At 39.0% G+C, this 17,585-nt stretch overlaps 1 pseudogene; it reads right to left on the reverse strand.

Annotated features, from left to right (window-relative positions):
- Positions 1-4,171, reverse strand: part of LOC115730966 — a 42,157-nt pseudogene extending 37,986 nt beyond the window's left edge.
- Positions 4,172-17,585: the final 13,414 nt, after the last annotated feature.

A 17,585-nucleotide genomic window follows, 5' to 3' on the forward strand; every position in this document is an offset into this window, starting at 1 on the left:
CAAAATCATTGAACTCGGTACTTTCCGCAAGAGCCACTATCTACCGATTGTCCTTCATCGACTTCTTGTGTCTTTCTTTCAACAAATGCTCATACTTGGAAACTTGAGCAATTAATTGAAAAAAATCATCAAAGGCTTGTCCCTCAAACCTTTCCCTCATATTAAACTTTAACCCATTGAAGGCTAAGTCGGTGAATGCTCTCTCGGTAAGAGTAGTCAAACACATGTTCTTGGATTTCTTGAAACGAGCAATGAACCGATTAGCTGTCTCGGTGTTGTACTGATACATCCTTGCCAAATCGGCCATCGTTACCTCTAGTACTGATCGATAAAATTGAGAATGGAATTGTCTTTCCATCTTAGTCCATGTTTGAATAGATTTTGCAGGCAAATTGGTATACTAAGTGAATGCTATTTTTCATAAGAACAATGGGAACGGCCTCAACCTTAGATATTAATTGGTTCTAGCCTCCCACATTGTGCTAGAAAATGGCTTACATGTTCCACTATTGATTGATCTTCTTCTCCTATGAACATAGCAAAGTCTGGTGTCTTGAAACCCCTCGAGTATGGGATATTGTTAACCCAATCGGGGATGTAGCTTCCTATACATAGGTCTTGGAGCACCTCTTTCTGCCCCCAATTGTTGCATTACCAACTTGGCCACCTGGTTTGGATTCCATGGCTTCAAGTTTTGTTGGCCCATCCAGGGATCATGCCCTCTAGGGTCGATCGATTGGGGTCTATCTGTCCCTTGATGTTCCACATTGAAGTTAATTGGTAGCGGTGGCCTATACAGTAGATTCCCTATCATCGGTGGATATGGTTGGGTGTAGGAAGTCACATAGGCTCCACATTTGGTACATTTAGTACTGGCTATGGATTTGGAATAGTGGGGTTAACTACATTAACTTCAATAGGGTCAGTTTGAGGGAAATTATAACCGCTCACACCATTCACTAGGTTTGTTGGTGTTGGATTCTCCGGTCTTGGTATAATTCTCACAAAGGGTTGTAGATTCTGTCTTCCACTACCATTATATCTAACATTGGGAGGTCCCGATGCTGGAGGGAATGGCATAGTACCCAGAGAATTCACATAAAAAGGTGGGAACTTGAGAAGACGAACTAGGATGTGATATTACCTTGTTTATGGCATTGACCACCATAGGCCTTATCACGTTAGTGACATGTAGCACCATATGATTAGTGAGTTCATCTTGTTGTTCTTCAAACATCCTCTTCATTGTAGCCACCAATGTAGCATCAGGTGCTAAGGTAAGAGTCTGTTCTTCGGTTAATCGTTGTGGGATATCGGCATTGCGATGGGGTACCTCTTTAGCCTGATTAGTCGTTGGGTGCTTTGAATATGCACCATCGTCTGGATTGTTGACATTGTCAACTTGTGCTCCTTTTGGTTGATTCCTGGTTCTCACAATTTCTCCAAATCTCACCACGAGAGTCCCACCGGGAATGCCAAAAAGATGTTCGCTCATTTTGCAACAAGGAAAATCTTTCACCGAGATTCGTTCTTCAGTTTTTATTAAGAAGGTTTTGTGGTTCAATACTCGAGGAGGTATCTGATGAAGAATAGATCACAAAGAGAAGGTGTGGAAATAGGTTTGAAATAGATGGATTGAATGTGGACTTGAGATCAACAAATGTTTGAGTTAAGTTACGATACAAGAAAGAGTACATGGCTAGGAAATAAACTTGGCTACTAGAATTGAAAGTGCAAAAAACTTGAAGTGTGATAAAAGTTAAACTGCAGAGGAAATTGAGTGTTTTTAGATGTGTGTTCATCTTGTTGATCTCTTCTTTCTTTTGGATATTTGTATTTCCTTTCGCTCTGTAATCGCTCAGTCAGTTATCTTTGTGTTTTCAAATCTTTAATCTTGGTGCCTTCAATAACTACCCCTTTTTGCCCATATTTTTCATTGCTTTTGTCCGCCAAAATTTGATCTTCAACTGCCATAATGACTTTGAATTTGAATCTATTTGAATAACCTCCCATGATATGTTCGTGCCCATTACTTTCGTTTCCTGATTGTAACTTCCCATTGACGTGGCTAACTTAGCTATTCCATGGCCCTCTTTATGCTTGCAACCCTCCATCGTTGACCTTCTGCGATTTTCGGGAAGTTCCCGAATCATGACCACTTATCGAATCTTGGACTTAATGACCTTGTTGCCCACTTCCCGAATATCGGGTTCTTGCAACTTTTGGCATATTATGGCCAACTTACCAAATTTCAGAAAGTCATTCGTCGCTCTTGATTTACCGACTTCAGGACATATTGACGATGACACCCATTCGGTACTTGTTATTATTTTGGTGTTAACACAATGCAACCAAAGAACGTGCCAGAAAGTCGTGGACATAAAATAATGAAAGTAGTTGCTACATTGGAAGATTAAATCTCCACCTTAGTTCGAGGGAAAAGTTATGGTTGCAAGGGCTCGCATAAATGGGGTCTCCTCTCCCTCATTTATATTATCCCCTAATCTACCGCAACAAGGGTATAGAGCAGCCTCTCCCAAAAGACTTCTCTCTCTTAAATAGGAAGATTAAATCTCCATCTTAGTACAATTCGCACGTTAGTATCTTGGCTAACTTTCACTTTTTTGGCCAATTTTAAGGGCACACCCTTCCACATTAGTATGGTGAATTTAGAATTTTATACTAGAGTACTTCCAATAACTATACAAGAAGCATGTGAGATCTACCCTTTCTCATAGAGTGAATTTTAATATTGGCCATATTTTGATTATAGCTTGGAAATGAGAAAATTTATTATAGACATATATAATTTTTTTGGTCGGAAACAAAATTTATTATAGATATGGTATAGCTTTAATTTGGAATAAGACACGAGAAACATGATTCGTCTCCCGTACAATAATATAATTTGCCCTATTTCAACTACTCTTCTTGAATTTTGACAGTTCAATTATAGTTATTGTTGGCGGTGCTATGTCCTATCAAATCACGTCAAAGAAAAAGAACACTGAAATTAATCCCCCCCCCCCCCCCGCCCCCCCAAAAAAAAAAGATTCTTCAGCTCGACAACCTTTTGCTCACTTCAGCGGAAAATTGAAACAACACTAGATTTTCCGCAGCGTACTTCGTGTAATACTACGTTAGACTAACTATTTACGTGAAAACACTCGAATTGAGGACGAATCCAATCTCAATAAAATAGCGGAAAAATTATCAAAAAATTCTTGAAATTATTGGAATTGTGTAAATTCAATCATGATTTTTTTTTTGCCAGTTAAGTCCTAATCCTTTTACAATTATTTTAATTTAGTTCACTTTACTAGCATGCGCTATTGTGGATTTTTTTTTAATAATATTTTAATTATATATATATTTTTCAAACCTATTGCTACTGTGGCCGGCGAGGGTCGCTGGAGCTTGCTAGCCATTGGGCAAGGGCCGTCGGCGAGGGCTCGGGAGTCCCCGATCGGCCTTGCCCGCATTAATGGCCTCTCCGATCGCGGGCGAGGCTACCCTTGCCTAGCTTTGGGCGGGGCTTCATGGCCCTTGCTCAATGGCTGGCAAGCTCCGGTGGCCCTTGCCGGAGCTTGCTGGCCATTGTAAGTAGGTTTTGAAAAAAAAGAAGAAATAATTAAAAATTTTTAAATATTAAAAAATTTATTAAAAATTATCCACGTCAGTGCCGATTGATAAAGTATACTAAATCGGCACAATTGCAAAGGTTTAGGATTTAACTGTCAAAAAAAAAAATTAGGACTGAATTGACACAAAGGAATTGGTTTAGAACTTTTTTGGTACGAAAAGTTTGGAACCGGATGATTGCCGCGGGAACCACTTAGAACCGGCCTGTTCGGTTTGATTCAACTCGAGAATGATGCTTGCCTTGCAAGGACTTGTCACCCCTTCCCATGAGCAAGCAAGCAAGCAAACAATCCTTCTAAAGCCAATGCCAATGCTTCTAGAGAGAGAGAGAGAACCTGGAAAGAGGAGGTGGCCGTGCCAAACAAGAATGAGGGAGGGAATTGGCCTCTGTGGACGGTGGTCTGGGAGCTTGTGAGCGGCAAGAAGAGACCATGTATCATTAGAAGCCGAAGAACAAGAAGAAGAGCAGAGCAAGCTCGTGATTTCATCATTTTCTTTTTGTTGGGCTCTGCGGATGGAAATGGGAGGGGCATGGCGGGGTTTATCTAGGCCTCGATTCTTGGATCTAACTGTCAACGTCCCCAAATAGAATAGCATTTAATTAAACGGGCATGAATTTAATACCAAAATCAATACACTCGATGTATGGGATGCAACGACTATGCACACCGATTTCACAAAAAATAACACAAGCAAAGAGTCCACTCATGCATAATCTGATAATAACAGGACATAATCGAAAGAACATGCCGGAATGTTTATAATCGAAGCTCATATAAATTTGGGCAATGTTTTTTTTGGAGGCACCCTACGAATTCACTAGACTTCGAAGAAAGTACCTTCAACAATGCCAATCAACAAACACCAAGCCTTTTCCTACTAAGTGTAGTGGATTGCATGGATTTCCTACACCATCATACTCTCTCTTGTATTGTATTATAGCATTTGTAACATCCCGGTAACCAAGATATGCCCATGCGTTTTCAGCCTTCCCCTGGCCCTTGGCTATCTATCTCCATCGTGACATCAATTATTCGTATTCTGGCCTCTAAGTCCATCTTTTCACATAACCAAACCTTATTAAACCGGTTTCTCCATCTTATCCTCAATTGACGCCATCCAAGGGTTTTCCAAATGTTCTCATTTCTAATACTTATCATTCCCTGAGAGTCCATACATTCAACAAAGCATTTACAGCAAGATAATGGCAACGGCAAATAAGAAACTCGGAGATCTATTATCAAGTTATAGCATAGTAGCAGGGAAAATTTTCAAAAAAGTCTCAAGCCTATTCAGTCCACCCGGCCAATTTTGGCTATAAATCAATCGTGGCTGTAATCGAGTCCATGTATTCAACAAAGCTTTTACAATCGCGTTAATTCAGTCTTAAATCGTTTTTTTTTCATTAATCGAGTCCTAAATTTTTTGCATTTGCGCCGATTCAGTCTATCCGGCCAATTTTGGCCGTAAATCAATGACGTGGCATAGCCGGCGCTGACGTATATAATTTTAATAATACTTTAATATCGTTTCAAATTATTTATTTATAAATTTTTTTGTTTTCTTTTTTTTTTCTTCCCTTCATTCTTTATCCAGTTGCCAGTCACCAAGGTCCCCCTATCGGCTAGATCTGGGCGAGGCTTGACTTCATCATCCCTATATTGATTTTGGCGAGGTTGGCCACACTTGGGGCGCACGAGATGCGCTCAAGGCTGGTGAGATTGACCTTGCTGGCCTTCGCCTCTAGCCTAGTAACTAGCTGGAGGAAGAAGGAAGGGAAGTGAAAAAAAAAGAAAGAGAAAGAAAAGAAGAAAAAGAAAAAGAAATAAATAAAAAATCTAAAAATATTAAAATTTTATTAAATTTTATCCAAGTTAGCATCAACCACGCTACTTCAGAGACTTCCAAAGGAATTATATTCCAAGTTTCAACTGAAGCAGAGCAGTCAAATCTCTGATGATATCCACCAAATTTAAGTTATGTAACCCAGATGAAAAGTCACCTGATTTTTTGGGACATATTAGCAAGCAACTTCTTGTACCGTTCGATAGGTTGACACAACCCCCATTCTCTAATCAAACTGAACTCTAGCCCATGAAAAATCAAACAGTTCCATCAACAATTTACGTGCAACCATCATCCGAACACAATCCAAGTTCCATATAATTTACCAATTAAGACTTCTCAATCCTCAAAAGACATGGTGAACGTCGGAAGTTTCAATGAAGAACCAGCGTCAAGAGCTTGAAACATTTCACAATTCGGTCGAAACTTGAACAAAAAACTTTAATGAAACCACGTGAAATTAGCAGATTAAAAGCGAAGGAAGCAAAGGAAGTTTAGCCCTACACCTTTTGTATTAGTGTCAATTCAATAGTAAACATTTTGTATTGGTGCTAATTCAGTCAATTCGATCAATTTTCAGAGGAAATCAATGGCGTGGTTCTGTCAGCATTGATGTGGCAATTTTTAATTTTTTTCTTTTTTTTCTTTTTCCCTATCTTCTTCTTCGTCTAGCCGATCGTCAATTGCAAGTGAATCGTTGGCCTCAGGCGAAGTTCGCCCGCCTTTGGCAAGGCGCAACCTTGATGTCGCTAGGCGAGGTTGTCTCGCCAAATCTGAGTGAGGGCGGCCTTGCCCAAAGACGGCGAGGTGGAGCCTTGCCATGGCTGAGGGAGGTTGCACCTCGCCGGTGGCTAGAGAGGGCGAGCTTCTAGAGGAATAAGAAGGGTAATTAAAAGAAAAAGAAAAAAATACAAAAATATTATTAAAAAGTGTCACATCAATGGTTTCTGGCCAAAATTACCTAGATGGACTGAATTCGCACAAATGCAAAAAGTTTAGGGCTAAATTGACGCAATTTTACTAGATTTATGACTTTTTTGATAATTCTTGCTCAAGAGTTAGTTAAACTCTTTTAATAATGAGACTATCGATGACACTTTAACCCAACTAGGAACTTCGGGGAGCTAGGAAGATGCAAGATCGTCTCCCTCTCTGGAGAGGATTTCGCAGAGACCGTCGTGCGAGGAAGAACGAATAGAAGAGAGAAGAACGCGAGCACAACCAAAAACGGTCACATGCGCATAGAAATTAGTATATGAGGATTTATAAATTAGGGCTTGTAACGCCACGGTCACATTTGCGCGTCCTCGCCCCCGGCCGACGGCACATCTCAGAGTGAACGCATTTTCAGCGGCGGAGCATTACGGTGGCTGCGCTCTCGTATCAGGGAGGGGGAGAGAGAGGCGTGCTGATTGAGAAGGTAAGAGCGTATCTGAAAGAGAAGGTGACGAATGAATACGGGGCCCCAAAGTGTGGAGAGGATGCAGACGTTGTACGAGGCTTTTCGATCCAACTTATGAAGGCTCAGAGATTTTTTTTATTTAATTTTTCTTTTGCTCTTTTTATATTTTCCTCCGTCCCGAAATGAAAGACCAATTTTTTGTTATATTAGATTCATATCTCTCATTAAGCTCTTGCATGCGGATGATGTCTGATGGGAGTGCGCAGCAGAAACTCGGTACTTTCATATGGGGAGATCGCCAAGAGGGAGCCCAAGTCCGAACTCGTCAATATATTCAGTTGGATCCACCTTCACTTAAAATCTTAAACTAATGAGTTATGGACCAACTTGGATATATTAATTTCTCAACAAAATATCAATTCTCCGATGTGGGACATTTCTAACACAACTCACATATGCATCTTAATAATCTCCACGTCGCGTGTAAGCTCCAGTGTTAGGTCTGCTCTTCCTTAATTCAAGTATTATTTTGCACCAACATATCTCAATTTGAATCTCCATCAACATGCCCACTAGGCCGAAAACCGCGTTGGCCACTAGATTCCTTCATTGAGATATTCACCAAACATCGATATATGTTGGGAGTGGGCCACCAATCAACCACAGGCTCTGATACCATTTATTGGAAACGCGCAGTAGAAGTCTGATACTTTCACTTGGGGAGATCGATAAGAGCGAGCCAAAGTCCGAACCCGTTAACATATCCAGTTAGATTCACTTTCACTCAAAAGCTTCCCAATGAATTATGGGCCAACTTAGATATATTAACTGCTCAACACTATATCAATTCTCCGATGGAGACTTCTTTGACACAACTCACACGTGCATCTTAACAATATTCACATTTTTCGATAATTCGGGGGCATGAGGGGAAGACTTGTCTATCTAGAAGTCTATGACGCAATCTGCAAATCTAATGAGCCAAGTGACCCTCATTGATAACAAGTTTGCAAAAAGTTGGGGGAATTAAATATATAACCTCCAATTTTTAAACTGAAAATCGAATCACGTCCGCAAAATGCTAAATTAGGGATGGGGAGAAAATACAACCTCGTTTATTTTATGCATTGGCATATTGTGATGCGAGGGCATTAAGCTCTATTGATTAACTCACAAGCTCAATCTGTCCTCCCCGATTCATCCAGCTAATGATACAAGACATCTTATTTGTCGATGATTAAGATGTTGACTAAGAAGTATTGATTCTTTCCTTGCCAATAAGATTATCGGTTCACCGGATTGATTGCTGATTTCATGGCGATTCACTAGTTTGATTGCTTAGCGATTGATTATTGGTTTCATAGCAATTCACCAGATTGATTGGTTAGCAAATTAATTATTGATTTCATGGGATATACTCTTGTCCAATGCCAAATTAGTTGCTGATTTGATGCCAACTCAAAGATAGATCAATGGGAGGCTAATTGGATTTTTTTTTTGCAATTAGTAGATCTTTTAATATTGTTATTAGCTTTGCAAGGCTAGTGAACAAAAATTGTGTCTTTATTTCCTTTTGTGATTTTTCTTAGTCATTGTATTAATTAAGGAGTCTCCTTTATTGTAAGGATCGACTATTGTTCATGAATGAGAATTCCTCTTTGTGAGTTGAATGTTAAACACTTCGGTATTTTTATCCTTAGGGAGTGGATACTCCTTGGTGGTGAGCCAAAAGCCCTTTATTCTCGGTTGGTGGCGTAGCCTTTATACCGTGGTGATGAGCCTCTGTCTATTCTTGATCTTTATCCTTGGCCGGTGTTATCTTTAGGTTTTGGTGATGATCGTTCTATCTTTCATTCAATAGTGTTGGCTGGTGATATCTTTATGCCACGATATCATTCGATTCATATTGGTTCTTTGCTGTTATCTTACACTATCCATACATTTAATCCCGAAATTCCCGCATACACTTTAGTCCATCGAAATCGTTTGCAACACTTTACCCTCAGACGTGAGGACAAATCTTTCCAAAGAAGGAGAGATTGATGCGAGGGCATCAAACTCTATCAACTAACTCGCAAGCCCAATCTCTCCTTGTTGATTCATCCATCTAATGATGCAAGAGCATCTGATTTGTCGATGATCAAGATGCTAACTAAGAAGTATTGATTCTTTCGTTATGAATAAGATAATCGATTCACCAGATTGATTACTGATTTCATGGCGATTCATCAGATTGATTGCTTAGCAGATTGATTGCTGATTTCATGGGATATACTATTGTCGGATGCCTAAAGTAGTTGCTGATTTGATGCCAAATCAAAGATAGATCAATGGAAGGCTAATTGGAGTTATTTCTTTTGCAATTAGTAGATCTTTTAAAATTGTTATTAGCTTTGCAAGGCTAGTGAATGAAAATTGTGTCTTTTATTTCCTTTTGTGATTTGTCTTAGTCCTTCCATTAATTGTGGAGTCTCCTCCATTGTAAGAGCAGACTATTGTTCCGGAATGATAATTCCTCTTTGTGAGTTGAATGTTAAACATTTCGGCATCTTTATCCTTGGAGAGTGGATACTCTTTGGTGGCGAGCCAAAAGTCCTTTATCCTCTATTAGTGGTGTAGCCTTTATACCATGGTGGTGAGTTGGGAAAAGTACACTAGAAGTGCCATAACTTGTGTACGGCGTTTACTTAAGTGCCATAACTTTCAAAACGTTCACTTAAGTGCCATAACTTTCAAAACGTTCACTTAAGTGCCATAACTTTCAAAAATCGTTCACTTGAGTCCTACAGTAACTTTTCCAGCGTGCCACGTCGCCTTTCCGGTGTGCCACGTCATCTTTCCGGCATCTATAGTAACATTTCTGGCATGCTACAGTAACTTTTCCGGCTGCCACGTCAGATTTTCCGATTGCCACGTCAACATGGCACTCAAGTGAACGATTTTTAAAAGTTATGGCATTTAAGTGAACGTTTTGAAAGTTATGGCACTCAAGTGAACGCCGTACAAAAGTTATGGCACTTCTAGTGTACTTTTCCCGTGGTGAGCTTTTATCCAATCCCGATCTTTACTCTCAGCTGGTGTTATCTTTAGGCCTTGGTGGTGATCGTTCTATCCTTCATTCAGTATTGTTGGTTGGTGATATTTTTACACCACGATATAGATCGATTGCTATTGATTCTTTGCTGTTATCTTACACTATCCATACACTTAATCCCAAAATTCCCCCTTACACCATTCCATGAGAGTCCATACATTCAACAAAGCATTTACAGCAAGATAATGGCAACGGCAAATAAGTAACTCGGAGATCTATTATCAAGTTATAGCATAGTAGCAGGGAAAATTTTCAAAAAATCTCGAGCCTATTCGAGTCCACCTGGCCAATTTTGGCTGTAAATCAATCGTGGCTGTAATCGAGTCCATGTATTCAACAAAGCTTTTACAATCGCGTTAATTCAGTCTTAATCGTTTTTTTTTTTTCATTAATTGAGTCCTAAATTTTTTGCATTTGCGCCGATTCAGTCTATCCGGCCAATTTTGGCCGTAAATCAATGACGTGGCATAGCCGACGCTGACGTATATAATTTTTAATAATACTTTAATATCGTTTCGAATTATTTATTTATAATTTTTTTCGTTTTTTTTTTCTTCCCTTCATTCTTTATCCAGTTGCCGGTCACCAAGGTCCCCCTATCGGCTAGATGCGGGCGAGGCTTGACTTCATCATCTCCGTATTGATTTTGGCGAGGTTGGCCACACTTGGGGCACACGAGATGCGCTCACGGTTGGTGAGATCGACCTTGCTGGCCCTCGCCTCTAGCCTAGTAACTAGCTGGAGGAAGAAGGAAGGGAAGTGAAAAAAAAAAACAAAGAGAAAGAAAAGAAGAAAAAGAAAAAGAAAAAGAAATAAATAAAAAATCTAAAAATATTAAAATTTTATTAAATTTTATCCAAGTTAGCTTCAACCACGCTACTTCAGAGACTTCCAAAGGAATTATATTCCAAGTTTCAACTGAAGCAGAGCAGTCAAATCTCTGATGATATCCACCAAATTTAAGTTATGTAACCCAGATGAAAAGTCACCTGATTTTTTGGGACATATTAGCAAGCAACTTATTGTACCGTTCGATAGGTTGACACAACCCCCATTCTCTAATCAAACTGAACTCTAGCCCATGAAAAATCAAACAGTTCCATCAACAATTTACGTGCAACCATCATCCGAACACAATCCAAGTTCCATATAATTTACCAATTAAGACTTCTCAATCCTCAAAAGACATGGTGAACGTCGGAAGTTTCAATGAAGAACTAGCGTCAAGAGCTTGAAACATTTCACAATTCGGTCGAAACTTGAACAAAAAACTTTAATGAAACCACGTGAAATTAGCAGATTAAAAGCGAAGGAAGCAAAGGAAGTTTAGCCCTACACCTTTTGTATTAGTGTCAATTCAATAGTAAACATTTTGTATTGGTGCTAATTCAGTCAATTCGATCAATTTTCAGAGGAAATAAATGGCGTGGTGCTGTTAGCATTGACATGGCAATTTTTAATTTTTTCTTTTTTTTTCTTTTTCCCTATCTTCTTCTTCGCCTAGCCGATCGTCAAGTGCAAGTGAATCGTTGGCCTCAGGCGAAGTTCACCCGCCTCTGGCAAGACGCAACCTCGATGTCGCTGGGCGAGGTTGTCTCGCCAAATCTGAGTGAGGGCGGCCTTGCCCAAAGATGACGAGGTCGAGCCTTGCCATGGCTGAGGGAGGTTGCACCTCGCCAGTGGCCGGGGAGAGCGAGCTTCTGGAGGAATAAAAAGGGTAATTAAAAGAAAAAGAAAAAATACAAAAATATTATTAAAAAGTGTCACATCAGCGGTTTCTGGCCAAAATTACCTAGATGGATTGAATTCGCACAAATGCAAAAAGTTTAGGGCTAAATTGACGCAATTTTACTAGATTTATGACTTTTTTGATAATTCTTGCTCAAGAGTTAGTTAAACTCTTTTAATAATGAGACTATCGATGACACTTTAACCCAACTGGGAACTTCGGGGAGCTAGGAAGATGCAAGATCGTCTCCCTCTCTGGAGAGGATTTCGCAGAGACCGTCGTGCGAGGAAGAACGAATAGAAGAGAGAAGAACGCGAGCACAACCAAAAACGGTCACATGCGCATAGAAATTAGTATATGAGGATTTATAAATTAGGGCTTGTAACGCCACGGTCACATTTGCGCGTCCTCGCCCCCGGCCGACGGCACATCTCAGAGTGAACGCATTTTCAGCGGCGGAGCATTACGGTGGCTGCGCTCTCGTATCAGGGAGGGGGAGAGAGGCGTGCTGATTGAGAAGGTAAGAGCGTATCTGAAAGAGAAGGTGACGAATGAATACGGGGCCCCAAAGTGTGGAGAGGATGCAGACGTTGTACGAGGCTTTTCGATCCAACTTATGAAGGCTCAGAGATTTTTTTATTTAATTTTTCTTTTGCTCTTTTTATATTTTCCTCCGTCCCGAAATGAAAGACCAATTTTTTGTTATATTAGATTCATATCTCTCATTAAGCTCTTGCATGCGGATGATGTCTGATGGGAGTGCGCAGCAGAAACTCGGTACTTTCATCCGGGGAGATCGCCAAGAGGGAGCCCAAGTCCGAACTCGTCAATATATTCAGTTGGATCCACCTTCACTTAAAATCTTAAACTAATGAGTTATGGACCAACTTGGATATATTAATTTCTCAACAAAATATCAATTCTCCGATGTGGGACATTTCTAACACAACTCACATATGCATCTTAATAATCTCCACGTCGCGTGTAAGCTACGGTGTTAGGTCTGCTCTTCCTTAATTCAAGTGTTATTTTGCACCAACATATCTCAATTTGAATCTCCATCAACATGCCCACTAGGCCGAAAACCGCGTTGGCCACTAGATTCCTTCATTGAGATATTCACCAAACATCGATATATGTTGGGAGTGGGCCACCAATCAACCACAGGCTCTGATACCATTTATTGGAAACGCGCAGTAGAAGTCTGATACTTTCACTTGGGGAGATCGATAAGAGCGAGCCAAAGTCCGAACCCGTTAACATATCCAGTTAGATTCACTTTCACTCAAAAGCTTCCCAATGAATTATGGGCCAACTTAGATATATTAACTGCTCAACACTATATCAATTCTCCAGTGGAGACTTCTTTGACACAACTCACACGTGCATCTTAACAATATTCACATTTTTCGATAATTCGGGGGCATGAGGGGAAGACTTGTCTATCTAGAAGTCTATGACGCAATCTGCAAATCTAATGAGCCAAGTGACCCTCATTGATAACAAGTTTGCAAAAAGTTGGGGGAATTAAATATATAACCTCCAATTTTTAAACTGAAAATCGAATCACGTCCGCAAAATGCTAAATTAGGGATGGGGAGAAAATACAACCTCGTTTATTTTATGCATTGGCATATTGTGATGCGAGGGCATTAAGCTCTATTGATTAACTCACAAGCTCAATCTGTCCTCCCCGATTCATCCAGCTAATGATACAAGACATCTTATTTGTCGATGATTAAGATCTTGACTAAGAAGTATTGATTCTTTCCTTGCCAATAAGATTATCGGTTCACCAGATTGATTGCTGATTTCATGGCGATTCACTAGATTGATTGCTTAGCGATTGATTATTGGTTTCATAGCAATTCACCGGATTGATTGGTTAGCAAATTAATTATTGATTTCATGGGATATACTCTTGTCCAATGCCAAATTAGTTGCTGATTTGATGCCAACTCAAAGATAGATCAATGGGAGGCTAGTTGGAGTTATTTTTTTTTTTTTGCAATTAGTATATCTTTTAATATTGTTATTAGCTTTGCAAGGATGGTGAACAAAAATTGTGTCTTTTATTTCCTTTTGTGATTTTTCTTAGTCATTGTATTAATTAAGGAGTCTCCTCCATTGTAAGGGCGGACTATTGTTCATGAATGAGAATTTCTCTTTGTGAGTTGAATGTTAAACACTTCGGTATCTTTATCCTTAGGGAGTGGATACTCCTTGGTGGTGAGCCAAAAGCCCTTTATTCTCGGTTGGTGGCGTAGCCTTTATACCGTGGTGATGAGCCTCTATCTAATCTTGATCTTTATCCTTGGCCGGTGTTATCTTTAGGTTTTGGTGGTGATCGTTCTATCTTTCATTCAATAGTGTTGGCTGGTGATATCTTTATGCCATGATATCATTCGATTCATATTAGTTCTTTGCTGTTATCTTACACTATCCATACATTTAATCCCGAAATTCCCGCATACACTTTAGTCCATCGAAATCGTTTGCAACACTTTACCCTCGGATGTGAGGACAAATCTTTCCAAACAAGGAGAGATTGATGTGAGGGCATCAAACTCTATCAATTAACTCGCAAGCTCAATCTGTCCTTGTTGATTTATCCAGCTAATGATGCAAGAGCATCTGATTTGTCGATGATCAATATGCTAACTAAGAAGTATTGATTCTTTCCTTATGAATAAGATAATCGATTCACCGGATTGATTGCTAATTTCATGGCGATTCATCAGATTGATTGCTGATTTCATGGGATATACCATTGTCGGATGCCTAAATTAGTTGCTGATTTGATGCCAAATCAAAGATAGATCAATGGAAGGCTAATTGAAGTTATTTCTTTTGCAATTAGTAGATCTTTTAATATTGTTATTAGCTTTACAAGGCTGGTGAATGAAAATTGTGTCTTTTATTTCCTTTTGTGATTTGTCTTAGTCCTTCCATTAATTGAGGAGTCTCCTCCGTTGTAAGAGCAGACTATTGTTCTTGAATGATAATTCCTCTTTGAGAGTTGAATGTTAAACATTTCGGCATCTTTATCCTTGGAGAGTGGATACTCTTTGGTGGTGAGCCAAAAGTCCTTTATGCTCTATTAGTGGTGTAGCCTTTATACCATGATGGTGAGCTTCTATCCAATCCCGATCTTTACCCTCAGCTGGTGTTATCTTTAGGCCTTGGTGGTGATCGTTCTATCCTTCATTCAGTATTGTTGGCTGGTGATATTTTTACGCCATGATATAGTTCGATTCCTATTGATTCTTTGCTGTTATCTTACACTATCCATACACTTAATCCCAAAAGTCCCCCATACACCATTCATAAAATTTAGTCCATCAAAACCATTTGCAACACTTTACATATCACTCGCCCACGCACGCATCACATTGTAGTCGTGTTTCTAATTCATCAGACTGTCATATCTTTTGTCCTTCATATTTCGAGAGTAACTTTTCTTTGGATTTTTGTTGATTAATGATCTTAAGACACCCATAAGTAGGCTGAAGGGAATAATAACATTTTTTTCCCAAGAGAGTAACGGAAGCATGTTCAAGAAAAGGGAAAATGACATGAAATGATTTCTGAACTTTAACTCAATATGCAATGTCTTCCTTGAGCTTTCAATTTGTTCAATTTGGTCTCCAAAATTTGGGTAAATGTTTAATTTAGGCCCTAGACTACATGAAAATGTTTGATATTATCCTTCAAAGTTAACGAAATTTGCTCATTTGGCTTTAAATTTGGTAAATTTGAATAGTGAACAAAAAACAATGTTACATGTGGATTATTTATGTAAGATATTCAACTCAAAATTATATATAGTAATCTTTGGTATTAATTTGTTCAATTTGAAGAAATGATTATCCATGTTATTCGATGACTTGGATTATCATATTATGATTCGAGTTGAACATTTTACATGGATAATCCAAGTGTAACGTCATTGTTTGGCCCACCATTCAAACTTACTAGATTGAAAGCTAAATTAGCAAATTCCGTTAACTTGAATTAATGAAAGAATAATATTGGGTATATTTCTTATAGTCTAGGAATAGATTGAACATTTAACAGAACTTTGGAGACCATATTTAATAAACGTTCAAGGCCGACATTGCACATCGGGCTATAATTCATGGACCACACTGAATAAATTAAAAGTTCGGGAATGGCATTGCACATGTTGGGAGAAACCCCTAATTGATTTTGAAGTTTACAAAACAATCCATATTCTCTAATATGTGAGTTAATGCAATGAAATACTTATTTTGCAAATTGTCCTAATGTATATTTGAGTGTTAAAGAATGGTTACATAGAATTGAATCGGGCAGGAAAGGCTCAAATGTTTTTTGAAGAACTCAGAGTTGAGCGGGAAGCTCAAACGTAGTGACGAAGCTCAAGCTCTGAGGAAGTATTTCATGTGCAATGACGATATCTTCGAGATGATTTAATTGAAATAATTTATCTGCATAACGGGTAGCAAATCAAGCTGGATTCATTCTTGGAGATTTTCAATCATGAAGATCAATCGGGGACGAGGATTAAGGGAGACGAGGATAACTTACCTTATGAAGAGCTCTATCTATGGAAACCCAAGATTATAATTGTATGGGCGATTTGATCTAACGGGAGATTCTTTTTTTTTTTTTGGTTAACCTCAATGGCTATGAGATCTTTTGTATACAATCTTGTTCAAATGAGAAGTTTGGAGAGTGATTCTCTAGAGATCTTGTAACAGATAGTTGGAGATGGAGAAGTATAAAAGGAGACCTCAAGGCCAAAAAGTGAACACACGAGAGAGTATACTCTTAAATTTCAAGATCAAGAGAGCTTCGCATCCTTCATACACTTTTGATCCAAACACCGTAATACATAAATGAGTTCATTCGAGTGTGTGAGTATTAGATGGAAAGTCTATTGACTCAAAAGTTTTCACCGATCAGTTGTAACCTCCGAGATATTCACTAATAAATTTTAGCCGATTGGCTGCTAGCATGAAGAAGTGGACGTAGTCTTGAACTAAGCCAAATCACTATAAATTCTCTATGCAAAATTCTCTATCCCTAAAACTTTATGTTTTTTATATTGTGATAGTTGAATTGTGCACAACGCTGATTCTAAAAACACATCGGATCTTGTTAGCGATCATAATCTGAACTAAGCTCTGAGCTTATCTATTTAAATTTCCCATTGATTTCTATAGTTCTTTGAAATCACATATTCACTCTTCTCTAGGTGATAATGCTAGCACCAACAACATATTGGGTCAAAGTTCGTTAGGCCATTTATAAAATTAGTCTTTACAATAACTAATTGCTTGGAGTCATTAAAAGTGCAGTTCAATTGCTTGTGGAGACTAATATTGCAAAATGCGAAGCTCATAACTCTGTTAGGCATAGGCGCATCAAACTTCGTTTATGTCGGAACAAGAGGCTAAGTGACCGGGTTTTCAAGTGGGGGAAAACCGACACGTGGCTGGAGACAGTCGATCTACGGGAGGTTTTGGCCGTTGGCATCGTGTTGGCGTGGACGTTTGCATCGGTGATCGAGAGGAAAGGAGACCATTTGGAGGGGTGATTCTGTTTGATGACATTGGTCTTGTTCCAAAGTAGACGTAGGAACCGAATAAGTGGTACCCAAAATCTCTGTTTTAATTATTTTTGGGGCATGTCTTCTGTACGGTCAACGAGTGTGTTCAAATCACCTCTTGAGTATACTTTACTTAGAATAATCCAATAAGGGATTAATTATGCATAACATGAGAACAATCGATGCTTTGAAAACAATAAAAATTTCCTTAATTGATTACTTAATAATTGCCTCGAGACACTCCTTAGCAATATCCTATATGTATTGAGGAATTTTACGA

Source organism: Rhodamnia argentea, chromosome 1, assembly GCF_020921035.1.
Source record: "Rhodamnia argentea isolate NSW1041297 chromosome 1, ASM2092103v1, whole genome shotgun sequence".
In the NCBI taxonomy this organism is placed as follows: domain Eukaryota; kingdom Viridiplantae; phylum Streptophyta; class Magnoliopsida; order Myrtales; family Myrtaceae; genus Rhodamnia; species Rhodamnia argentea.